Below are 26,240 nucleotides of genomic sequence, written 5' to 3' on the forward strand. Positions count from 1 at the left end.
TTATTTCATCCTTTAAAATCAGTTCCCATTTACCCAGTTCACCACTTTTTGAAACCCCAGTAACTCATGATTTCTGGGGCCAGAGGGGAATTTCCTGAGAGATGTGTAATGTGCTGAGCTAACATGTAAGGCTAAATTATAAAATTTAGGTTATAAGTGAAAGTGACAAGCAAAATTTTTCTCCACTTAGCTTTATTAACGATGCAATATTTTATTGCCTGTGGCTAAAAGTATTTATTGTCATTGTGCTTAGCCATAATTTGGTTTCATAATTCAGTTTTCTCTTTATGTTTTTTTTTTCATTTCATTTTTTTCCCTCAGCATCTCTTTTAGTTTCCATGCAGATTGTTTTCATAGTTGGTTCAGATAGTAGTAAGTGTGTGGTGTTCTGGGAGCAAACACATGCAGATTGGCATTAAACTGAAGAAGCAAAAGCTTAACTGTGGGCCTATTTTAAGCATACAAATTTTAAGCATTGCTGAAATCAATAGCTACATAGATTGTACTTCTGGGGTGATTAATAAAACTGCATGTGGTTCTTTGGTTGTAGGCACAAACATGTATTTGGCAGCATCCAGCTGCAATGTCTTCTAAACATTTATTAAATAACACAAAAAATTCCACTGAGAGCAGAGGGAATATTTGTATGCTTTAAATTAAGTACCTGGTGAGTGACAAGCAGTGTTAAGGATTTTGCAGTATCAAGTCTTGAATTTGCACATCATATATTAGTGTGATCAGAGAAAGATAATGGCAGTGAACAAAAAGAACTTTAAGGAGGAGAGTTACAAAAGATGAAATTATTTGATTTACAAAGGAGAGGAATTGAGCAAACATATCAAAAGTACATAAAATGGTGACTGCTACTGAAATGGAAGAAGGGGAATATCCTTTTTCTCTGATAAATTGTATAAAAAGAAAAAAAGAAAGTGCAAGTCAGAAACCGTTATAAGGAAACACTTTTTGTTCTACAGTGTTTTATTAGGTGATTGAATTCATTCTCAGAGGAAGTGAGGCCAATGAAGATTCCTAGTGAGACTGAATAATCCCAGTGGTACCTAGAGTTATGCAAGCACTGCAATTAAACTCATTGAAATGGCCATCAAATCTTGTGCTCCAGGGCTCAATGACAAAAGTGCTGGACACAATCAGTTGATACCTGACAGAAGAGACAAGTTATATCCACATGTTTGCTGGAGGGTCTTCTACCATTTTCTCAGTGATCTGGTAACAACCAGTCTCAAACCCAGCATTAATGCTGGATGAAGCCAGAGTCTTTTCTTCTGTAGATCTTACCTAACATGATCATTTCAGTCCTTCTATGTATCTGTCTAATATTCTTTAAGAGGGATAGATTCAATGTGTTGTCTCTTGGTAGCTTGGTGCAGTACATTACTAGTACAATGGGCTGTCCCTTGAGACATTTTTTCAGTGTGCATTAAAAAAGGAAAAACAAGGTAGCAGACCTATTGGAATTTTTTTTGTCTGGTTGGTTGGTTGTTTTGTTTGTTGTTTTTCTTTTTTAATTAACTGGACTAGCACTACTTAGATTATTAGATTCTTTCATTGCAGCATTCTTGCAGTATCAAATTCAGCCTATCATCAAATACGATTCTGTTCTTTCACCCATTTTATTGATTTTAATGTTCTTTTCTTAAGATGAATTTTTTTATTGTACTTTCAAATCAAGGATCTTTATAGAAGGGTTCCTGCCCTTTTTGACTATCTTTCATCTCAATTACCATCACTCTAAAGAGAATATAGAAGGATGGTGCTCTTGATGAAGTCCGTAATGACCGTGACAGAGCAGAAGCAACATCATGAACCTGTGCCATATGTGCATGGATAGCATAAATAGCAGTGTGGTCTGACAATAATGATTTTTACTGACAATCCTATCCTCAAAATCATGAGGGTTTTTTTTCCAAGTTGATTCAAGGTGAGCACCTAAAACTCCCACATTGTCAGCAATGCCAATTATGTGCATTTCTTTGCTTCATAGTGCAGATTCAAGTGTGGATTGGAGAATTTAACATCATCTCGGTAGGCACTGGCATGTTCACAGTAAATTGGTGTAAATAGTAAATGAACACGTGCAACGTAAATGACACTGTACATTTTTACATTGAGAGAGAAAATGATTAATTATGATATGGAGTAAATGAATTCATGCATGTTTTCAAGAGGTGTTAGAGGTAGAAGTAGGAGTTGTTTCCAGCTTAGTCTCTTCTGCAGAGGAAATTAGGAGTCAAATTATATTAGACACTAAAGAGCAGAAATGGTCTCCATGGCCTGGGAGAGCAGATAATGACACCTAACATTTATAGACACACAACCTATCATCTTGCAGCTTATACTCTGTCAGGATCACTTCATTTATCACTTCAAGTACATTGCAACACCAGAGAACACGCCCTCAGAAATTTTATTAGGAAGTATGAATTCAGTCATGGTGAATATAAACCAGCTGGAGCACACTTGCAGGAGAGGGCACATGCATTAGAGGAATCACAAGTCATATTATGAAGTCAGAAGTGCAAATTGATTACTTTAGGTCAGCCTTGGAAAAATCTCTGGAAACTTGTTCTTAACTAGTAAAAAGGCTGTGAGTCTATAAATTATTTCTCTTCATTGTCCAGAGATTTAAACTGTGGTAATCCCAAGTGGGGATGAACATTATTTATCCAGTAATAAGGTCAGATTTCTCTAGAAGTGTATACTTGAACCTGTATTTTTTTTTTTTTTTTTTTTGTCTCTATCACATATAAGGGTTTGATGCTTCCTATCAAGTTGAAGTTGCTATTCTAAGGTTTTTACAAATTGAGCAGGAAACCTTTTTAGGAACAGTGCTTTAGGAGGGGAGGAAACACATTATTTGCCTGAAGAAGTGTACTTTTATTCACAAACCCTTGATGCTGCATAAAGCTAACGCCAACCATCTCCAAGAGTTCACAATAAACAGTCCGACAGACAAAGCTTTCAACATTTCCCTCTCAAATTAAGTGCAGCTATTCCTCAGACTGAGGGACCAGCAAAAAAGAAAAGGCATCATTTTTCCAGGACGGCAGGAAAAAAGGACAAGAGAGATGGAGTTCACTTAGCAGAGAACCAAAGTTGTGAGCCTGGCAGAAAAGGAATGGCCAACTGATAAAAGGAGACACAGAGAAGACCAAAAGAAATTGAGGCTTGTTGTCAGACACTTGGTGGAGATATTCTTTGCTTTTACTAACTTTTGGTGTACTTTTAAAATAGAAATAATTTACATTCTGACACACAGTGTAAACAGATTTTAAACCTCTGTGTATGCCACAAAGGAGATTTTGTTTTTCCAGACAGCCATACTGCCAACCAGCATTGCACAGGCATCTACACATTCCTCCCTCTGCTCCATCCCTCATAGTAGCTCTTTCCCTTCTCCACCCCTACTGGGTGTATACAGCTAGAGGATTCAGCCTGCTCCTAACTCTCCTGGCATCACAAAGACAGTGGAAATAAACATAAGTCACTAATAAATGTTACATCCCAAAGCTACAGCATGAAGAAAGATGGCCTTTCTCCCAGAAGCTGTGCACTGAATATTTAAATTTGTTTGCAAACCGGCACTGAAGGCGGTGTTGTCAGCCTGGGCACGTAGCTAAGTGCAAGTGGTGCAGCCTGCAGTTAATTAGTAAGTTTGCTTTGCTAGGCTGTGACTGCAGCAACTTTCTTCTCAAAAATGCCTTTCATGTACATAGCTGGAAACAAAACGTTCCACACAGAAGTTCTGTCCACGTGTTTAACTCTCCTCCAGGGCGTCGCCAATTGACAATCTCCTGAATAAAAACAAATCAGTGTTAAAGTGAACACACAAGGGGGTTTGAATGTTCTTATTGCAACTCACTATTATCTAAAGATTTTCTCTCGAGTATGCATTTTCTCTAGTATTCTAAGTGCTTTCTTCTTGTCCAAAATCTTTCTCACATGCACTTGTACATACACTAAGAGTTTAGTGTGGCTTCTGTAATAATGTATAAATTATTTATTAATTTTCCATTATATAGACAATTTGAGAATTAAAAAATGATAATTGGATAGAGTTAAAATAATAGGACAAAGCTAATTTTTCATACAATATGGCAAACAAGTCTAGTCTTTGAGTATAATTGCCTAAATATATTTCTGTTATTTGAAATACTCAATTATTTTGGAAAAAAAAATTAGGTAAGGCAATGAGACAAAAGGGGAAGGGCAGAAGATGAGGACAATGCCTGATATATTATGTTTCCCCTCATTCATGAGGATTTGTTTTGAAACCAAACTTGTTCATGATTTTGGAAGGCTCTTTTTGCCTGGATTTTAAATCTCTTGGCCCTAATTTGCTTTTCTCACATATTCTAGAATATATGGTATTCATTTTCTTTGAAGTCAGTGAAACTGCACAGAGGTAAAAAACGATAGAAGAAAATCAAAGGTTTTAAAGGACACTCGCTGCAGTACCTTCCTAAAGGTGAAATTAGTTAGGTTAGACTGTTAATCACTTGTCAAACTCTGACATTATATAAAGCATTAGCAGCTGCAGTCTATTGTCCAGACGAGGATAATCAGCAAATCCAAGTTTATAAATTGTTGACTGGAAACAATGGTGTAGAGATAACCCTGGAGAGGTTGTGAAAGACTTCACTGGAGTTTATTTGCATTGTAATTCTGCTGGAAGTCACAGACGCTTGGCTTCCTACCTACTTACTGCCATTTATTTTTGATATGCCCCAAAGCATCCATGACACTTATTAAAATAGAACGGTGTCTAGGCAGCCGCAACGCTACTGTATCTTGTTTCAGCAGTCGCTCTATTTTAAGAACTTCCAAAGAGGTTCAGTGTACATCTTCAAACCTACTACATCTGTTGATTCATGAAGCTCATGGAACCTTTGACCTAGATCAAAAAAATTCCAGCACTTAAGAAAGGAATCTGTCCACTTAGTGTTGTGTGCTAGCAAGGTGTTCTTATTTATGTAGTTTTCTTTATATTTTTTGTACAGTTTATAAATTTAATTTGCTTGTAATAAAAAGAAAATCCACCTTGCTAATCCATATTCTGCATCTTTATTTTTCTTGGTTTATTTTTGTAGTGTCTTGATATACCTTTGCTTGAAATATGCCTTTTATTTTATTTTTTTAATAGTGTCACTATCGCTGTATATATAAGAATTTCCCTTTTTTCTCACTTTTGTGGCAAATTCTTTCTGCATTTTCTGGATGCAAGCCAGGTATGTTAGAGTGAAAATTGGAGCTATTCTCTCTGCAAGCCTGCCAGTGTTCTCGCAACAGGGAATATTAGTTTATAAATTACCCCAGGGAGAAATGCCAGTCACAGAAAACTCAGGAGTTCCACAGGAGCCAAATCACACCTTTCTCATATCCCATTCCTGTGAGTGTTCACATTCAAATGTAAACAATGTTTACATTTAAAACAGATTTTGGCATTATAAAAGACCTCTCTGCTTCATACATCTTGGTGAAATGGTTCTGTCTGAAATGTCTGTTTCTTGCAGACTACTTTCTATTTCTGTTTTATTGGGGGAAAAAAAAAAGCTGATGCAAAATAAACCAAACTGTCTAATTATTCCTGACATATTGCCTATCAGAATATAAGCACCAGGAGAGGAGCAAAAGGCCATCTTCTCTTATCAAGTCTGTTCCTGTTGCTGGCAATTCAGTTTGCTTCTCACAAAGAAGCAGAGTTTTGATGAGCATTTTGAGATGATGAGTGTCTGTCTCAGTAACTGATGGCGCAATAATGCCATGAAATGGAAGATACAAGTCAGATAAAATAGGCTGTAATGAGGTACATAAAAGGACGGCAAAATATCCCCTCAAAAGTGAAGGCCATCATACTGGAAGGATACGTTTCCAGGTCATTTCAGTCAGTATCACTGCAGGAATCAGTGCAGTTAACACCAGCTGTGAATGTTTCCTGCAAGAGCAAGTTGACAATTGTGTCACCCATTTCTGAGTCTTATTTAATAACTCCTATTTCCCATCTGCAGTGATGCTATTGGATGTTGCATGATTATATTGTTTATGGTCCTGCCTTCTTCTCAGTGAACATGCTAGAAAAGCATTTTTTTACTTGAAGGGTTCAGGCACGATGTCTCTTGCAAATGTCCTGAATGCTTTACAGTGAAAAGAAATTACACAAATTGTGACCCATGGCCTATAGCTGTAATTAGGTTTCTAATTAGAGATAGGATATAAACTCATACATTTGCATTAAATTTGTTTGACAGAGGTTCCCCAAATGTTTAGTACCTTCTGGCCTAGACTACCTCAGAGTGAAGATAAAATTTAATTCAGTAACACTATGCTTATTCATGCCTATATGAATTTTTTTTTTTTCATTCCGAATTTCTTTGGATACAGAATGCAATTGAAAAGAGGATCAGCTAAGGACACTTGGCTTCTTCAGCCTGGAGAAGAAGAGACTGAGGGGAAACCTCATTGCAATCTTCAACATTGTCACAAGAGAAAGAAGAGGGGCAGGCAGTGGTCTTTTCTCTGTGGTGACCAGTGACAGAACCTAATGAAATGGTCTGAAATTGTAATGGGGAAGGTTTAGGTTGGATATCAGGAAAATGTTCTATACCCAGAGGGTGGTTGGGCACTGGAACAGGCTCCTCAGGGAAGTGGTAACAACACCACAACTGGCAGAATTCAGAAAATATTTGGACAATGCCCTCAAGCACATGGTGAGATTCTTGGGGTGTCCTGCACCAAGAGTTGGACTGAAGTTGGATTAGATGGTCCTTAGGGATCTCTTCCAACTCAGCATAATCTATGATCCTATGAGATGCAATTGTCCCTGCAGAAGAATCACACCAGCTAAAAAGCATGTACCCCTTCTTGTGTCTTGCAGGACACCCAACAGGGAATAGCATCATTTAAACCTCTGTAGGGAACAGACATAGAAACAATTGTCCTGTGGATAGCAGGGAGTTGAACTTGGTGATTTAGATGGGTCCCTTCTAGCTTGATATAACCTCTGAATTCTGAGAGCACTGGATCAAAGCAGGTTTGTTGTCCTCTGCAGAACAAAAAGTTCTGATAGGAGGGAAAAGACACCATGAGAAACAAGATTTGTCAAGTAAAAAGGCAAAGAATTAGGTTGTGAGTTGAAGATAGAAACAGGGAGAGTTAAAGTTGACTGGAGGAAAGGTTTAAGGGTGGGACAGAGTAGTATCAGACATCTGTGTAAAGGTGAGGTTCTTAGGCAAGACTTCAAAAATACTTTGCCTTTTACCTTTGTGAAGATGAACAGTTAACTTCATCAGTTTACACAGCTCTCTGTCCACCAGCTCCAAACCCTAGTGTGACTATCCCTCTCGCTGCCCTTTGTTGTTCCCCCTCATGCCCTGATCCTTTCGGACAGCCTGGGGAGGATGAGAGCACCCTGGGGTTCCCAATGCTCAGGGGGAAGGATTTCCTGCCTCCCATTCTCTGCCTCAGCCCCAGACACCTTCTGCCACGTGCCCTAGGAGGAGCAGTAGCCCCTGGTACTTTGCACTCCCTCCCTTCAGCCCAAGATGTGCTTTCCTTCCATGTAGCACTGGCTGCAGGGTGGACCTCTGCAGGAGCTGCAGCACGGCCCCAGGGACTTGGGGCCGTGAAGGAACTGCTTCTCTAGAGAAAAATATTTTCCATGTTCCCTAGGGACAGATTTTGTTTATTTATGTTCAGATACAAATCTCTTCAATTGTTTGGGAATGATAGGTTTCTCCCCTTGGAACTGAAAAACACAACCTTTGTGAGATGGAGGTAGAGCAAAGCAACAGCATTCATGAGCTGCTGCTTGGCATGAACAAAGGATATCGAGATAAGACAGAGTAAAAGAAAGGTTTCTGTTCTCCCTGATTATGCACAGATGCAGTAGAGGCATGGGGGAGGCTGGGGAGAGGGAAGGGGCTGTGAAGTGGCAGAATCACAGATGCATTACACACTCTGTGAATTTATCCACAAGCCTTTTTAACACCTCAGCAAACTGAGCTGGAGTAGTATTTCCTATTTTTGGTTTTCTGGCTAACTGCACAGTTAGAAATATTTTATATTAAAGTGGGTCAAACACAAAGAGAGAGGAATAGACAAGTATACAAATATTGGCCACGTTGTTATGCCTTTTTCAGCTTCGCAGAATCGTGGAAAAAAAAAATTATTGAAATCTTAAAGGGCCCAATTGTTTCAGCAGCTCCTTAGGTAGATTAGAAAATTAAAGCAAAGAAAGTTGTAGATGATAATTTTCCTACTTTTGTTTTTAATTTTTATATTGGATATATGTGGCATTTCATTTCTGTTTATATTTCTTTCCATAAAATAACAACTTTGTGGGGAAAAAGAAAAAAGGCTTAAAATAGTTATTACAAGCAGAAACCTTGGTCAGGCCCCTGAACTGGGTCTATTTCTTGTTTGATAGAAGTCAGTGGAAAACTCATATCAATGTCAATGCTTTGGGGTTTTTTGCTGCATTTATCATGCCCAGATAGACAGGTGATAGATAGAGTGCTACACATGCCTGGAATATTTTTTCCATGAAAAATGTGACAGATACCACCAGACACTACTACAGTAATATAATGCTTCAACACTGATTTCTAGAATTCCATGATGGGCTTCATTAATCATGAACACACAACCTGTAATAATAATTCATAGTATAAACATAATTGGAATAATAATTAGAGTTTTTAAAATTTTCTTTCAGAATTGAAATCACTACAGCAGGTTGATGCAATCTAAAAAAGCATTCATACAATGAAAAAAGATCAGTCCCATATTCTGTGTTAAACTAATATAAATAAGATTACAAGTTATTTAAGACTACCCACTTGAGACAAACAGTAAAAGAACCCTCCATAAGTGGACTAATTATCTTATTATCTAATTATGCTTACTCAAACAGGGACTTAAAACTGTTTGGTGTGGGATCCATAAATGAGTCTATTTTTTTAAGGTTGCTTTAAACTGTATCAGTATTTCCCTATGGAAGTACCCTTCACAACCTTTGAACCATGTCAATCAAGACAGCAGTAAAGTCTCTTCATGGCTGAATACAGACACCCAAGGCTGCCTCTGGTTCATGGTGTGGCAATCCCCCCAGTAGACAGCACATCCCCTCAGTGCCTGGGTGCTGGTGTCCCCTTCACTGCTGGTGCACCAGCTCCTCTAGGACCTAGCTCCTCTAGGACCTGCTCAGCTTTCTGAGCACCCACAGTAAATGTTGATCCCAGCAACCATCCTCTGATGTGAAACAATCAGAGAAAATCAGGTAGCAGGAGGTCACACGGGTTTCCTGGAAACTTTGGAAACGTGCCTGAGTGCAGAGGCTTTGCAGTTTCACCCAGCCTGAGCCTGAATGCTGAGTTCAAAACCCAGCGACTGCAGTCTTCACAGCCAGCCAGCTGAGCAGAAGGCAGAGCGGTACTCCATGGCCAAAATACATAATGCACCAGATCCTCATCCTGTGTAAACAGGGAAATGACTGTAGCACAGCTATGCCAATTGACTCTAATCAAGGCTCTGGGCCAAGAACTCAAAGGGCATGTCTACAGGGCTCAAACCAGGGGTGTATTACAGATCTCTGAGCTGGCTTCAAGGATTTTCTTATATGGCACAGTGCAGTTCCTTATTGTGATGTGCATGCGGGCCCCAGAAGTTGCTCAGATTTCCAGATAACTCAGCTACAACACATGGTCACAGGTATGTACACACTGGTAGGTAAGGATGGCGTCAAGGATATCTCTGTGTCCTGCCATGCACTATAGTGCACCTGAAATCACACAGATTTACCTGGTGACACCAATACTTAGGATTTGTATACAACAAAATCAACTGGTTTTTTTTTTAATTTTTTTTCTTTTTAGATATGCTTGAATAAACAAGACAACAGATTTGCCATGTTATTGTGGTAATGCTCCTGGTGGGAGATGTATTCACTGCTTTTATGTTCATTACACTGCTTACATGTAGTCCTTAAGTACGGGAGATGCTTCTCAGTGAGCCCAGGGACTAAAAATTACCATCTACCTACCTGAAATTATTCAGATCCTTTCCCTGTGAACTGCTGAATCAGATGGATGTGCACAGTCCAGCTGCCAACGGCAATGGAAAGACCACAGATGGAACGAGCTGGCCAGTGACATCCCACTCCATCTTCTCATACAGCAAAACCTTACAGCTGTGGCAAATGCCAGATCGTTGTGGGGAAAATTATGTTATGAGCATCTTATAAGCAGTAGCTTTAAATTTCCATGATTTTCAGAATGGGTCCTTTCACAAGTAAGTTGAGATAAAGAGTGATTGTGCCCACATACCTACCAAATAGATGTGCAGAGGGTTTCTGTAAATCAATGCTGGAGAAAGACCTTTTTTAAAGTTTGTCTTTTGGTCTCTTGAGAGAGAGCAATCCAGTGGGTTTGTTTTATCATGCTCACTGCTGCTTAAAAGAAGACAAAATGTGGCAAGCAGCTCATTAAGAGAGAGAGAGATTGGATCTGTGTTAATATGCAAATGCTAATCCATTAGGACCCTGCTCATACACCAATCAATCAATTAACTGGTCTGTCTCTGTATTGTTCATTATTTGAAAAATGCTTTTAATCATTTTGCTATGCATTAATTAATAGCATGCCTAGTTGAAAAGGAAAAAAGAATTTTAGCATTCCTTGGGGCTTACATGTACAAATATTTAGTATTCAGCTGTGATTCCATGATTAAGACATATCATATATTCAAAGATAGCACAGGGATTTACAGGAGCAGAGATACAGGGCAATTTGATTTCTTAGCAACTGTTTTATATATCTATATCCATATCTATATGTCTTTTATGAAGCACTTGATAGAGTAAGTCATTATATGCAATAGATTTTTACAAAATAAATACAGAATTTCCGAAAGAGAAATCAAAGGTTATAAAATATGTTTTTTCATTTTTCTGTCATTTAAGAATGTCAGATTTAACTCTATGGGGCAAAATAGCAGCAAATGGACAGAGTTCCATTGACTTGAAAAGAAATACTACAGAAGATATGAATTTGGCTCCAAAATTCAATGAGGGAGCAATAAACAGAAAAGCTATTCTGAGTGGAACTGGATTTTCTAAACAATAGTGACTTTCCATTTTAAAAATATGTATTGAGGAAGGAAATGGGTTGCAATATGGGAATGAAAATTCTAAACTGGGCAAGAGGTGTGCAGTGGGACAGGCAATTTGAAATTGATGCAGAGGTATGTGGAATTATTTGAGAATAGGATGAGCAGAACTTCTTGAATATCCTAGAAATCAGGCAGCATTATTTTACAAATGTTGTGTGCTGGAGTTAGTGGATGTTGTAGAAAAAGAAGGAGCAGCAGTCAAGGTGAGGGAAGAGTGATATACATGTGAATTTAAACAAAGGTGACAGTCACAGGGAGTGTCTGAAGCAGATTAATAGATGCAGGAAAAATAGGAGCTGAGAACAGTTCAGGATCAAGGATGAAATGAAGGTGACAAAGAGGTAAAGCAAAATGTGAAGCCTGGTTTTGAAAGAGTCAGGAATGATTGTATGGAGCAAAAGGATGTTCCTCTGCTGTGTGCAGAGCTTTATTTCTCTCCTTCAGATGAATATGGCTTTTACACAGGTGAGTAATGCCATTAATTTGATTTTTTTTTTTACACCAGCTGTTGACTTCAAAGAAACTGTGTATCTGAACAGGGTTCACAGAAGCAGTGATTTGCAAGCTCAGAATTCAGTCTTACCTAACAGTCAATTTCTAAGCTGCCCCAGGGCTCATCCTTGTCCCCAGGCATCCCTTGTCCCTCCCCTGTGTCAGGGAGGCTTCCTATCCCTGTTTGCATGTGCGAGTGGCTCCTCTCTTCCACTGCAGCCTTCCCCATGCAGCCATCACCGGAGCGACCTCTGTGTCCTGGGACAAAGAGAAATGCATTACTGTGCAAGTCTTTGCATTTTCTGCCTGATCTGTCTTAAGTAATTTAGTCAGAGACAAGGAACACCCATGCATTATGGACTGCTAATTCTCGGCACACATCTGCCTTGATAAGTATGACTCACAAAGCTCAAATTGCAGTGTTTATCCATTTGAAATCCTGAAGCTTTTACTGTTACAGAAGGAAAATGACTGATCCCCTCACGAAGAGGGCTGTTTTCCAAAATGTTACTATACTAAAGATTTCTAGGAACATCACTACTGCCATAAAGCGTCAAGTTAGATTTTATTAGTGAATGTATGCTGAGTACTGTACATACAGAGTTGAAATGCTATTTATAATTGTGAATTAACCCTTAATTTTATATTGCATGAGCTTATATTCTTTTTCTCTTTCTGACTTTTGTGAGTTGTGTTTATATGTTATATTTTGGGAGGATATTTGAGAATCTGTTCAAAAGCAGCACAGAGTAGTAAAATAAGCAGAGGGCAGGACCTTGAAATTTATAACTCAGGTCATGCCACTTATTTACTATTTATTACTCATATTATTCTGCCTTTTTGCTTCACTGTGGTAGTTTTCTTAAATACAAAAATCAGATTGCCCCTTTATTAGATAATGCTTGCTGTGAAGCTCCTGAAAAAAGAAAAACAGGAAATGGTGGTGAAATATGGACAAATGAAAGTGCTTGTTCAAGGTCACCCTCCAAGAAAGTAGCAAACCTGGGAATAAATAAATACTGAACTGCCAAGTGAGCACTGTGAAAATGCCAAGGGCCAAAGCATATGTTTCATTTTTAGGGGAACTACTGAGTGTGTAAAATGGAGCTACTTGAATAAATTAACCCATGATCTAACCTACTGTATGTGCTATAATATTCACAGTATACCAGGCTTTGGGGGTGTTATGGAAGAGACGACAGCCTCTGAGCAGGAGCTTGTTAGAAAAAGAATAGTTAGAATACCTGTGGGTGTGTAAGACCTGGACTTAAAGCCTCTAGCTGATTTGGGTTTGGAAAGTTTTCAATGCTTTCAGAGGGTAAAAGATGAAAAGATTAGGTTTCTTCAACTTTTTAATGAAAAGAACTGAAATTCAATTTTTGTAAGAAATAGGACTTGTAAGAATACAGAGCATCTTTATTAAAAAAAAAAAAAAAAAACCTGAAAATTTTTGACCAGCTCTACTTTTGAACATGAGACAAACACCATGCCTTTCCCTGTTGTAGGAGGTGGAGTTTGGTAGCAGCTGCTGTGGGGACAGTATGAGTAACTCCTCTGGAAAACCACCATGCTAATGTGATGGGGAGTGGCCTCGAGATGCAGGAATCATTTTATTATTAAAAGTCATCACTCACACGCTGACAAGAAGGACAAATAAGTAACTCTGGCTCTGGCCCAAGATGTGAAACCCTGACACTTGTTCCTTACTCTACCTCTATGCACTGAACCTAAGATTAAAACTTCTCAGAAGTATTAAGTGCTGAGATGCTTTTATTTTACTTTGCCATCCATGGACCGGGAGTTTAACACTTCCCTGCTTCACATGGAGTACTGGGTAGAAAAGAGCACGTGATGTCTGTGGAGCTCTGTGGCTACAAAAGCCAGCAAGATATCCAAGGTTCTGTTGCTAAGGAATATTAAACAGGAATTCTGGGGGCAAAGGAGATATTGTATACAGCAGTATCCCAAATTCTGGTGGACACAAAGGAAATGAATAAAGTTGGACTCATTCATCTCAGCACCATTTAAAAGATTTGAACAATGAGTTCTCACTGGGAAAGGACAGAAATCAGTAATGGAATTTTTTTTTTCCAAGGCATTAAACAGGAAATTCCAAACAATGGAAAGCTTAAAACATTAAATCTAGCACCAAGACTATGAATGTACTTCCTTTCGTACGTATTTGTTTAGATATGAAAAGAGTGAAAAATATTTATTGCCTTTACTGCAGAGGCAAAGACAACATTTAATTTAAAGTCACAGGCATGTGATCATGGGGTATGTTTATAAACAGCTGAAGCCAGAGAGGCTGCAGATTTTATGGTTTGGGTATGGAGAGGCAGAAATTGCACAGCTCTCTGTGCTGATCTCCCCTGCATTCCTGGGAAGAGGGAACTGCAGAACTAAGCACTTCTGAGGCTTGAAGAATTCACCAAGAGACACTCGCCTAACCCTATGATTACTTCTATCTGTGCCTATAAACATACTGTAAATCATTATGGTATGGGAAGTTGTCTCTGTGCATTGATTGCAGATAACAGATGACATTTTAAACAAGAGAAAAATGAAGTCTTCCCGCTCCTGACATTTTCACCACTTCTTTTCTTTTACTAATTTTCAGTGTCAGAGGCGGTTTGTGCCAAAGTGCTAAAGTGTTGCTTCCATAGATTTGCAAAGTGAATTAAGCCTTCCATCCATCTCCTCTGAAGAGTGTATTGATATGCTCCTCTCTGTGTGTGAGGTAGAAGAGCAACAGCTTTTTAGAGGCACAGAACTGGGGATAATATTTAAGAATTACCAGTTAGGCCACAGGTTTTTAAAAGAGTTGTGTCCTGGCTTAGAGTTTATCCTTCTGTCTCTGAGAAATCTTTGAGTAACTGTTCAAAACAGACACATGCCCCCATTAGTGCTTTGCCTTGGGCCCCAGCCCCCTCCCTGTCCTCTTGCTTTGTCTCTCAGAGCTGCGTGGTGGGTTTGTCACCAGAGTTAGGCATAGAAATCTAGACACAGGCTAATGAAAGCCCTGCACCTTTCAGTCAATCCTTTCAGTCACTATAAACATCTTGTGCCCAGGAAATCTGTTCCCAGCATGCTTTTATCTACCAGATCAATAATTCTCCATGAGTCTCCCATAAGAAATATGAAAACCAGAGCAAAAAACTCCTCTCTGAATTTAAACAGTCACTACTCCTAAGTCATCAAAAATGAAAAGCAAGATTTTCGAAAACAGGAAGTCTTATAAAAAGTATACAAATAAGTAAAAGTGCAAATATGCTGGAATTTTTAAATTAATTCCTATTTTCAAGGCTCCTAAGTTCACATTATCCTGATTTTATTTCCCAAACTAGGGCTAGAATTGTGTTTTTTAAATGACATATAAATTACATTCTTTTCCCATAGTTTCAGTAAGTGGAATTTTAAAAAGGCTTTCCCAACACCTCCAAGTATTGCAATATCTTTGCAGACAAATTCCAGTCACAACCACTGACTTCAATGCTCTGCTTAAAAAATGTTATATATGCCACTATGCTTGGGAGTGGCTTTGCATAAGGAAATGGTTTTAAGTAGACACAGGTGCTCCTAGAGTTATTCAAACTTGTTTGTCTCTAAAGTAATTTTGGGTGGGGAACAAAAAATATTTGAACATGACAAGAGGGAAACAATGTCAATGATCTATCCTGAACTCCACCAATTCTGTATCAGTGCCACATTTATGTGTATAGACCTTAAAAAAAACATCAGAGACCAAACACAGATGAGCAGAGGGAATGGATGAAGAACCCCCACAGCTGATCACTGGCCTGGGACTGTGCAGGCTTGTGTTTGAGTCCTTGTCTGACCTCGGGGGAGATCTTGCCCCCTCTGTCCCTCTTGTGACTTAGTTATCCTGTTTATAAGATGAGGGTAATGATTTTGACTTCTCTTGTAGAGAATGTTGAGACCTGCCAATGAAAACTGTCACAGGAAGAAGGCTGAGAACTGTTACAGTGATTGTGTGGTCATTCCCAGGGCTTTTGAAATAATGAAGATAGTAACAACCCAGAAATAGATCCTTTCACTAGATGGGCATTCAGTGGGTGACAAATATTGATTGCATCAAATGCCAATCACATCTTTTAGGCAGGAAATATATTTCTCTCTTTATTTGGAGGCTAACATCTTTCTCTGTGATTTCTATAGGTTCCCACTTGGCAGCCTGTGCCTGGCCAAGGAAAATATCTGAACAGTGATGATATACTTTACTGAATCACACCTTTCAGGATTATTTGCTGGGTCTTGGCATTTTGTCTAATTCCTTCATGGAGCTACTGGATCCCACCACTGCATTTTTTCTTCCCTGCTAAGCTCAATTTTGAGCTCAACTTGTAGAGCCATCTAGATCACATCCCTTATTTTTCTCATGTGGGTTAGCCCTTCAGGTCTGAATCTTACCCCTTTCCCTCATCTCTAATAGCCACAGTAATGCCATTTTGGTTAAGCACTTAATTTGATTTTTTTTTCTTTTTTTTTTTTTTCTTTTTTTTTTCTTTTTTTTTTTTTTGGGGGGGGGGGAATTTCACCTCTGGAACTTTGTGTGTTGGGGCCACACCAGTATGAAGTGATGAAATCCATGTGGTTGCTTTGCCTCCAGAGATGCCTTGAACAAATATGGCCTTGAACCTAATTCCCACTCACTTGATTGGCAGGTATTGCTGTGCCATCAGCACAGATGTTAATGTGTCTTCCTGGACAGTTGTTCAGGATTTGTCCCCACTGTGACATCAGAAGTGTTTTGGCAGGGATTTAAAAAAACAGGCAAGCCAAGATTTTAGCACTGTAGAAATATGAAACTACATCATAGCATCAATATATATTTTTGGCAAAAAATTATTTCTTAAAAGAAAATCTTGGGGGCAACTACGTATCTTAAATTAAAACCCTGTAAAATTAGAGCATGGACTGCAATGAATCAGGGAGAAGTCTGAGGGTTTTGTTAGCAGGTTGTAGCCCATAGCGACGGACAGACTGATTAATACTGAAACCGCCTCCAGCAAAGGGATCCTGTGTCAGGAGAAGAGACCTGTGCATTACTCACAGCGGTCTCCTGGAGAAGCAGAGAGCTCTTTCAGCCTTCCAGTTTCAGTTTGACACTGGGTCAGAATGTACAAGCTTGGAAATGGACAGGAAAGAGTTTCACTTGCCTTGGGAAATTCAAGATATGAATATGCATAACACAATTTAATTCACTTCCATAGATGCCATCCTCTTAGCTCACAGCAGGGTCTAAATGCTATCCCTTTAGAAAATGTTGTCTTGTTGTGTTTTGTTTTTTAAAGAAATTTTCCCTCTACTCTCCTTTTCCCCTTCCCTCTTCTCTCCTTTCGTAAATCTGTAATCAAAATACTTTTCTCATTACAGTTTCTGTATCTGACATTAAAAAATGCTTTAAAATTCATAGCACATTGCTTGATGTTAAACTTTGCTCAATAATAGACCATTAGTTTATTTGATTCATGACTCTCTGAATACTTTGTACCAGTAAATATAACAAACTCATGATAATTACTGTGTGTAATATGTTTGCATTCAAACATGACCTTGAACTTACTTTTCAAACATTTCAGAAATGTCAGCTATGATGATGATCTTTGTTCATTACTGAAAGGAGTTTCTGGGTCTGAATTGTGTAACACACATTTATATCTATTAAAAATGACACAGTAGAGCTATTTTTATTGTTTTAAACTTTTAAAACACTTTTAAATCTCAGTAGCCCTCTGAGTCATGCGATCTTGTGACCATCTCGGCACTTTTCCAATCCAAAAGTCTATTAAAAGCTTTGACAAAAGAAACCTTAATTTATTTCAGAAGTAGTGACAAGGCCAACCTGCATGCTTATTAACACCCTGCTAAAAATGTCATAAGCATATAGCAGCACATTTTACTGCGAGGTATGTAGTCCTATAGTGCAAAGCAAGTGGTATTATTTTGTGTAAAAATGGACATTATGGTGTGTTTATCAACACTGGAAAAACAACTGCAGCAAGGAAAGGTGGTGCAGTGATCCAACCTCTGCTTTTGTAATCACCTAAGCTTGGTGTTGACCTGTCAGGCCCAGCAGGATCAGCCTCTCTGCAGGGAAGGTGATAGTCCTGTGATGTCTTACCCTGCCTTGGGATTGGGCTTTAGGCAGTCAGCTAAGGAGGATGCAGCTCACCAAATGGTTCAGGCCATTCAAACATTCCAGCAGGATACACCATGATGTTGAAAACACGCAGCTGCAGGTCCACTGCCCTCTAGTAGATGACAATGACTTTAACTTACAGCTGAGAAGTGACCCTGACCTACACTGTATTCTGCAAATACTGAAGAGCTTTGCTTCCAGTGGGGGGAAAAAAAAATCTCAGAAGGACGAAATTGTCTGTTGTCTAGGAATGGGTGTGGAGAAACGTGACTGTTTCCAAACCAGAACATGACACCATCTCAGCTGGAGCTGCCTATATTGAGAGAATGGGAAGATTCTTCCCTGCTTCATAAGAATAATTGCTCAAATGCTACATTCATGAAGAGTTAAAATTAGAGGGCCTCTGAATCCTTGTGCTAAAAGCAGCAGCCAGTTCCACTTCTCTGAATCCTGTTTGCTTTCAAACTATGGAAGCTGCTTTAATTACCAAAGTGAAAGTGACACTAGTGCCAGTCATTTATACTCCCTTATACACATTTACATGCAGCTTCTCCCAAGCATTTTCTAATTTAGGTACTGTCCACATTAGAATTCAAGCCATTCCAGCCACAGTTATGTTTAAATGTGGTTGCATACTAGTTCAAGTTCCAGCATACCATTTCTGACCACAGAGGAACCAGGATTTTTAAACTGTTGTGGCTGTTTTCCTTCCCTCCAAAAGTGTTGCAAGCTGTGCTGTGCTGTTGATGGCAGCTCAGGCCTCCACTCAATATTTATTGTGTGATTTTAGTAGAGCCTTACATATTTTGACCTGGATCTGCTTCTGTTTCTCTGCATATACTGCACGGACTGTGATTTGGTACCCACTATTCTGGCAAGCTGAAAACAGAGAAAGAAAATCCTCTGGGACCAAAATCATTGCATGAGAGCTCTGTTAAACAGGAATTACAGCAAACCCACTCCTCATAGCATCTCAGCAGCAAGGCTATTCCTTCCTCTTCAGAGGTTAAATGCCGCAGTTATGACTGAAATGGAACCATTTTGAGCGAGAATTCTCTACTGGAAAAGATGGTTTGGATTCTGCTTTTTTTAAACTATGGTCAGAAACTGGAGATTTTAGATATCGCTGCGATTTGACTCGTATCTCTCAAGGAGGCAATGCACTGGTGTAAAATTGATGCATGTAGGCTGATTAAGGCTCTGGGGAATCCAACCCTCTGGACTTCTGTTTGAATAGCTATTACATTCTGTGCTTAAATGTTGGTGGATAAATAAATGCCCTGCAGTTCACTAAGAAGCAATGCAACAACTTCATTTCCAAACCCTCTGATACAATCTGGTCCAAAACCTGATGTCTCAGAGCAGGGACTGGGGCTAAAATTCATAAATTAAACTTGATTTAGTCCACCAGCATGCCTATTGCTGTTCATCAAATGATGGAAGCCTCATGCTGAAGTCAGATTTAAATCCTTGCCTATGCCTTAGCTCATATGGTTGAAAACTTGGCTGTTGCTCACATTTAAACTCTTCTGTATACCTATATATGGTAAAGAATACATTTTCAACTCATTAAGGCAAGAGAAAAATTGCAACTTAAACCAGAAAGTTGCAATTTTTTTTTCTATGTCATCAGGAAATGCAATCCAGGAATTGTTAAAAAACCATTCTGTAGGGCAGATAACAGAGTTTTTCAAATAGGAAAAATAAGTGTTTATATTCTTAATACTGTTTCTCAAATAATCTTAGAATTATTAGAATTTTCAAGGGAAATCATCTCAAGTTTCATCTATCCTGAAAGACCTTGTACATGGTTCTTTTACCCAGGCCTTGAGTGAGAAATACCACCTTTGATTAACATATTAAGAATCTCTTACTTTTACTTTTTTAAGATTGAAAACAAAAAGCAGTAAAATAGTAGAATTTAAAGTTAAAAAAGTTAAAAAGTAAAAATGTATCACTTTGTAATCTCATGGGAGAAAAGCCTTTAATGGAAAAATATCTCAAGCTTCAATTAGGATACTGTCTCAAAAATGTCTCAAGATCATAAATTAGAATAATCTAATTGGACTTACCTCATTTTTATACCAGCTAAGAATGTGACCCTCTACATTTATCTGCAGAAATCTTCAGTCAGAAAGTATTCTTCTTTATAAAGTGTTTCAAAGCCTTTGATGAGCTGTTGAATGGCAAATTTCAGTGCTTTAGGCCACCTTTTTCACTTAGTGGAACATTTGTGCAATTAAAGATATAACATATTTTTGGTATCATGTACAGTATAGTATTGCTAGTTCTGTCTCTCCAAAGAAGAAAAAGCTTTGTTTAGTGGAAATGACCCAAAGTAGTAGGTGGATAATTTGTGTTTGGGTACATGAAGGAATTTTTGTTTTTCAGTAAGAAACATATTCTTTTGATTAATGGACTCTCAGTCTTCAAAATGCCTTTGCTATGTCCCTTTTTGGATGAAAAGCATATGTTCACCTTCTAATAAACTGTTCTACTACTGCTGGCACAACTTCTTACCACAGGTTTGCCACAGGAGCCATGATTCACACTATCATGTGTTCTTGACTATTTTAAATTATAGTTATTAAGCAGTTCTGAGAAGGCAAAGCTCTCAAAAAATCAGCACATCCTGCAAGGCCCCAACTGTTCTGCAAGCATGTCAGGTATCTCATCCCTGCCACCCACCCCACTACAAATACAGACTTGCATTTGTATAGGGTTAGGTCTAGAGCTATATTCTGCAACAATCTCTTTTGATCCATTCATTCTTTCAAAATGCTCTAATTCTTAATTCCTTTTATTTTCTATTTTTCCACTTCATAGTCCAACTTTTTACTGCTACTTACCAGTTTGTGCTTTCACTTCCCTGACAGTGTTTCAGAGTGTTACCAACTCTCTTTCCTCCTGAACTTCTCACCAACCCTTATTTCATTTCACACTTCCCCATTCACCACAACCACTGTGCACAGAGATAACAGAGCTGGGTCCTACTACGACATTAAACCAACATGCAACAGAGACAGATTTAGGTTTCCTTCATTGTTGGTCTTGCCACTGTATCATGTACTGCAGTTTTTAGACACTTTTGGGGAAAAAAAAAAAAAGTTAGTTAAAGGGAAAAAGGTTAGAAAGGTTAGAAACTCCTATTGCAGAGGGCAGTCGTTTTTTGGATTTTTATAATGGGTGTGTCTGTCCCTGGGGCCCACAGCTTAAAATAAATAAACCCCTGGGATGACTGTGCTGGCTAATTTGCAAGATAAGCCTTTTATGTTGGGATTTTGTCTGGACAAAGTGGACAGGCTGGAGAGCTGAACACACAGGCAAAGCACTCACTGAGCCTCTTGCATCACACTCAGGCATAACTGATACGTTAATCACCGATGCTCAAACACAGTCACCAGATATGATGCCAGAAATAACTTCTGACCCTGTTATTTCTGTTGACCTCCCATATTTCTTCACTTTGGCCTCTCGTTGCTGACCCTCACTCACTTTTGGTTTTGAAACGAGTTTCAGAAATGCTTTCCTCCCCCAGCTTCGCCCGTGTGTGGAGCATCCCCTCCAGCACAGCCACCAGCTTTCCCTGGGGAGCCGCTGGGCCCGGCTGGCACAGACTGAGCCAGCGCTCCGGGCAGCGCTTGGTCAATTATATCCCCGTCATTTGAGCTAATGCAGTCAAACGATAGCGTGTCACAGGACTTACTGTAAGGCCAGGGGATTTCTGCTGCTGCCTGAGCCGCTCAGCCTCAGCTGTCAGCGGTGACGGCACCGTGCGGCCGCTGCCAGGGCCTGGCGGGACAGGCGGCACCGCCGGCACCGCCGCCCGCCGGGCACCCGCCTCCCTCACGGGCCGAGCCACGGCCCGGGGCTCTCGGGAGGGCAACGGGGAGCCAAGGAGTGCAAATGTAATTCTGTGATTCCGCTGCGGCGCTGGAGTGCGCCCAGAGAAGGGCAGCGAAGCTGGGTGGGGAAGAGTCTGCACATGCCACCCTCTTATGAGGATCTGGGGGGCTCAGCCTGGAGAAAAGGAGGCTCAGGGGAGACCTCATTGCTCTGAATCACCACCTGAGAAAAGGAGGTGAAAGACAGGGGGGATTGGTCTCTCATCCCAGGCAGCTACCAACAGGACAAGAGGAAATGGCCTCAAGTTGCACCCAGGGAGGTTAAGATTGGAAATTAGGAAAAATTTCTTCCCCAACAGGATTGTGGAGCACTGGGACATATTGCCCAGGGAAGTAGTGGATTCACCATGCCTGGAGGTATTTAAAAGGCCTGTAGATGAGTCTCTCAGGGACAAGGTTTAGTGGTGGGCTTGTCACTGACATTTAGGCTAAAAGATCTTAAAGATCCTTTCCAACTTATGGTTTTGTTGTTGTTTTTTTTTTCCTGAGCTTCACTTTGGTACCCAAGGGGATCACATGTTTGATTCTCCACTGCCTTTTCCCATGTGCAATTCCTTGGTTTTCTGTGGGATTAGTCCCATTTGACACCGGGGATAAATGACAGTAGCATTTACTCCTGTCTTGTAATAAAGCATTGCATTTAAATGGGCACGTTTTACTTGGATTGCAAAGTACTTTGCTGATGTAAATTAAGTAAACCTCCTGTCAGTGCTTGGAGATAAACACCGAGCATTATATCCTTTTTACAAGTAGGTAATCTGAGGCACAAAGGACTTGAGACAAGAAGCTTGGCTGCCTAAAATTAAACACCTCAGCCCAAATGAATAGATTGCAAATCCATTTCTCGTGTTAGAAAACAGCTCTTTCCCTCAAACATCAGGAAAACAGCAGCGTGTGAAGTATTTGAACCATGCTTCACAGCCAGGCATAGTAAAACCTTGGTGGATATTTATAGACACCAAGTTCCCAAAATAAGCCTAAAGAAAAAAAAAAATTGCTGAGATTATTTTCAAGAGAAAATGTGACCATTAATCAAATTAATTGTTTCAGATTGTAAAAAAACATTCTTTAATCAAAAATTGCCTTCAACATAAGAAAAAAAATTGTTTTCCTTTGAAAAGTGATTAACTTATCACTTGAATGCTATAATAGAGAAATTATGAGAGAGGAACAATTTTGAAGGCATACTCTGAAGCATAGTCTAAAGACATCTTTCAGATACATTGGTTTTTAGGTAAGGATCAACCCCAAGAAAGCTTCTTGTGCATGTTCCAGAAACAGGGACTGGGATTCTGCTGGGGCTTTCCAGTCATTTCACAAAATTCTTCTGTCATTCATCTGCACCCAAACTGTGAGAAGTGAGAGTCCCTCACTAACAGGGAGCTGGGGGGTGTGGAACAATCATGGCTCAGGGTAGGTCCTGTGCAATATCTTAGAAATCCTCTCCAAGTCCTAGAAGAAGGGAACAAGGAGAAGAGAAGAACAAGAAGAAGGAGACAAGGAGACAGAAGTGGCAGCGGTGGCTGGTCTGAAGGCTGACAGGCTGCTCTGGAATAACCTTTCTCTCAGAGAGTCAGAGCCCAAAGGGACTGACTTTTCGCCCCCACAGATGCTGCATTTTGGAAGTCAAGTGCTGACTCCTACCACCTCTTCAAATCACTGACTTGTAGAGGATTTTTAATATACTGAAACAAGCTTAATTCAGTCAGGGTTGGGTTTTTTATGTTGTTGTTGTTTCTTTTTTACCCCCTAGGTACCAGGAACTGATGTATTTCCTTTATAGTAGAACTGACACTAAAATGCATCATGATAAGAAAAGTATCTGTTCCTGTTTTATTTCTGGTTTTAAACCCCTGCTATAAAATAACATTTAGTTTTATGCTTTGTTCAAATATGACATATGATTCATGTTTGGTGAGTCCATACATAAAAAGTGTAGCTTTACCATGTAAGATTTTCTTATTCAGTTCCTTTAACTGACTTCATACTGCACTGACATCCCTGTAATCCAAAGAGGTCTGTTTTTTTCAATGTAAAACACCTGTACAAAAGGTCAAAACAATGCAACATTGATTTAGGTGCTACACAGGGACCATTTGCACATAACTAGTTTCAGAAGTATGTATTAGATCTTCAGATTGAAATTGAAATTTAAGATGCATGCAGATTATAAATGCTGGGTGATCTATTACTTTCCCTTTTTGGCTACAAATTGCTTTTGTGCCAGTAGGCACAGGGGCATAGCAGTGCTGCTGCAGACATCACTCTGCAAGGATGGATAACCAAAGGAGAAGTTCCAGTCTCACACAAACAAAATTTGTTTTTCATGGAGAGGCATTTATAGAAGAATGCAAAACACACATCTGTTGAAGCATTTCACTAAGAGCCAGAATATTTATTGCATTTTCTGAATGGGATGACCCAGCTGACATGCTGATTTGTTTAGCATCTGCTATGATAGTAGAGGAAGAAATCCTCATTGAGCCACAGCATCACGGAACAGAAACGTGGGTGGGAGGGGATCTCTGAATCACTCCAGTCTCCTGCTTGAGGCAGACCTGTCACCACCACTAAATCACATCAACAATGGCTTTGTCTAGCCTAAATTGTTAAAATGTCCTTGGATGGAGACTCCACAGCCCCCTGGACTGACTTTTCTAGCATTTCTTCATCCTTCCAGTGGAAAAAAGTTCTCTCTTTCACCAAAAGAAACTTTCTAAGATGCAGTTTGTGGCTGCTACATTTTCTGTTACAGCTGAGAATAGTTTGGGCCTTTCATCATTGTAGCTACTCTTCAAGGAGCTGTCAAAAGTCCTGTGGTAAATAAGTACATGTTACCATACTTACTGATCCTTTTGAAAACTGACATTTTAGAATATACCAGCCCAGGTTCAGGCTTCATTCATATGAACCATTCTGCATCTCCCACCTAGGATTTGTCCTGCAGAGGTGAGGTGCTCCCATTATGAAGACAGTCCTGCAATTCCCATCCAGAATCAGTGAAAAGACTTCAGGTTACCAGAACCAGCTTCTGGAGGTGCCTGACTCTCATCACTGCTGGTGTTACTTAGCTCAGCAGCTGGGGACAGCTGCCTGAAAGTGGGTAGGATTGGTTGCTTTACAAGTTCTGTAGTGCGTCCCCCATGCCACATAAGATTTTTTTTCTGTGTAGAAGAGGAGGGTAGAACTTATTCTGCCGAAAGTGTTAAAATAGCACAAACCAACCTGAATGTCTCTTTATCACTTCAAGGAAAAATACATACAATTCTCCCTTCCTATTTCTTAGTATTTTTATGTTCCTTAAAACTTACATCAGGTTTTATTTCTTTCTAAAATGAGAATAAGATCATCAGAAACTAATTAGATCTGGTTCTAGTGTAAAACCACAGTGGAAACCTTTCTGAAATGTCAAAGCTGCTGTAATTATTACATGTCCTGGGCTCCAAGGGAGTCAGAGTAGTTTCCAGGCTTTGTGTGGTTTCTTTTCTTACCATTTATTTTTTTTGCTGGTTTTTCTGTTTTGTTTTGGTTTGGTTGGTTGGTTAGTTAATTGGTTGTTGTTGCCTGGTTGACACAACAATTGTAAAATACAATGGCAATTACTATTGTGTATCCCCAAATCACGCATGCCACTCTCATTTTTTTTTTTTTTATTCCCCTGACTCTAGTTCTGACTGTAAGAGGTGGGAGCTTTGAGTAAAAAACCTAATGATGTTATCTGTCTTCTCATTTCACTCCAGGATATATGAATGTATAAATATGTGTCCAGATTATCAATATATGATTCTAGATTAATATTTCTATGGTCTCTCCAGTTAATTCACGTTACTTATTTAAGGGTTTTTTCCTTTGTCTGGAGAATGATGACTTGGAACAAAAGAACTTTCTGGGAACTGGCTAGTTTTAATACTTTTTTTTTTCTTTTTTGGTGTTTTTATTGTGTTTCTCATATCCTTGATGAAATTTTGGTCAAAGTGGGAGTGAAAGGATGAGAAATGTCTTGTTATATGCTAATAGTGAGGCATTAATTAAGTCCCCTCTGGTTTTCAGCAGGAACCTGAGTTACGTCTTGAGTCAGCATCATAACCATCAGGCACTAGAGGGGAGAGACAGCAGTGTCTCTGTCCTAGAAGTCCTACCCAGGTGTTGAAGTGGTGATTGGAAGCTAGACTGCATCCCTCAAAAGGGCTCTAACCACCTACCAACAGAGTGCTAAAGCCTCAGGATTTGAAAACACCTCAGGAAATGATCTGGTTCTGCCTCCCCCCTTTAGACACCCAAGCTATATGAAGCTGTTACTATAGATGTTATTCTCCTCAATCTTTAAAAGCATTCACTGTGGAGAGTCCACACCTCTGGGGATTTCTGTTAGAAGCTTAAAAATGTTTAAACTAGAATTTTGTAATGTTTTTTTATAATTTGGTAATCTTTTAGTTTTTCTTGGAAGTAAGAACCAATATTCCCACCTGCTAGATGGGGAATTGAATTACAGATAA

At 39.4% G+C, this 26,240-nt stretch overlaps 1 long non-coding RNA gene across 2 annotated transcripts; it reads right to left on the reverse strand.

The window, feature by feature from the left end:
• Nucleotides 1-1,427: 1,427 nt before the first annotated feature.
• Nucleotides 1,428-22,042, reverse strand: LOC119697897. Of its 2 annotated transcripts, none has more exons than XR_005255985.1 (3): nt 21,546-22,042; nt 11,768-11,934; nt 1,428-3,812 (listed from the first exon to the last, which is right to left on the reverse strand). It is a non-coding gene; the product is annotated as an uncharacterized LOC119697897 (long non-coding RNA). The 2 variants fall into 2 exon arrangements; XR_005255984.1 differs by lacking the exon at nt 21,546-22,042 and adding an exon at nt 19,912-20,008.
• Nucleotides 22,043-26,240: the final 4,198 nt, after the last annotated feature.

The sequence above is a fragment of the Motacilla alba genome, chromosome 2 (genome assembly GCF_015832195.1).
Source record: "Motacilla alba alba isolate MOTALB_02 chromosome 2, Motacilla_alba_V1.0_pri, whole genome shotgun sequence".
Lineage (NCBI taxonomy): Eukaryota > Metazoa > Chordata > Aves > Passeriformes > Motacillidae > Motacilla > Motacilla alba.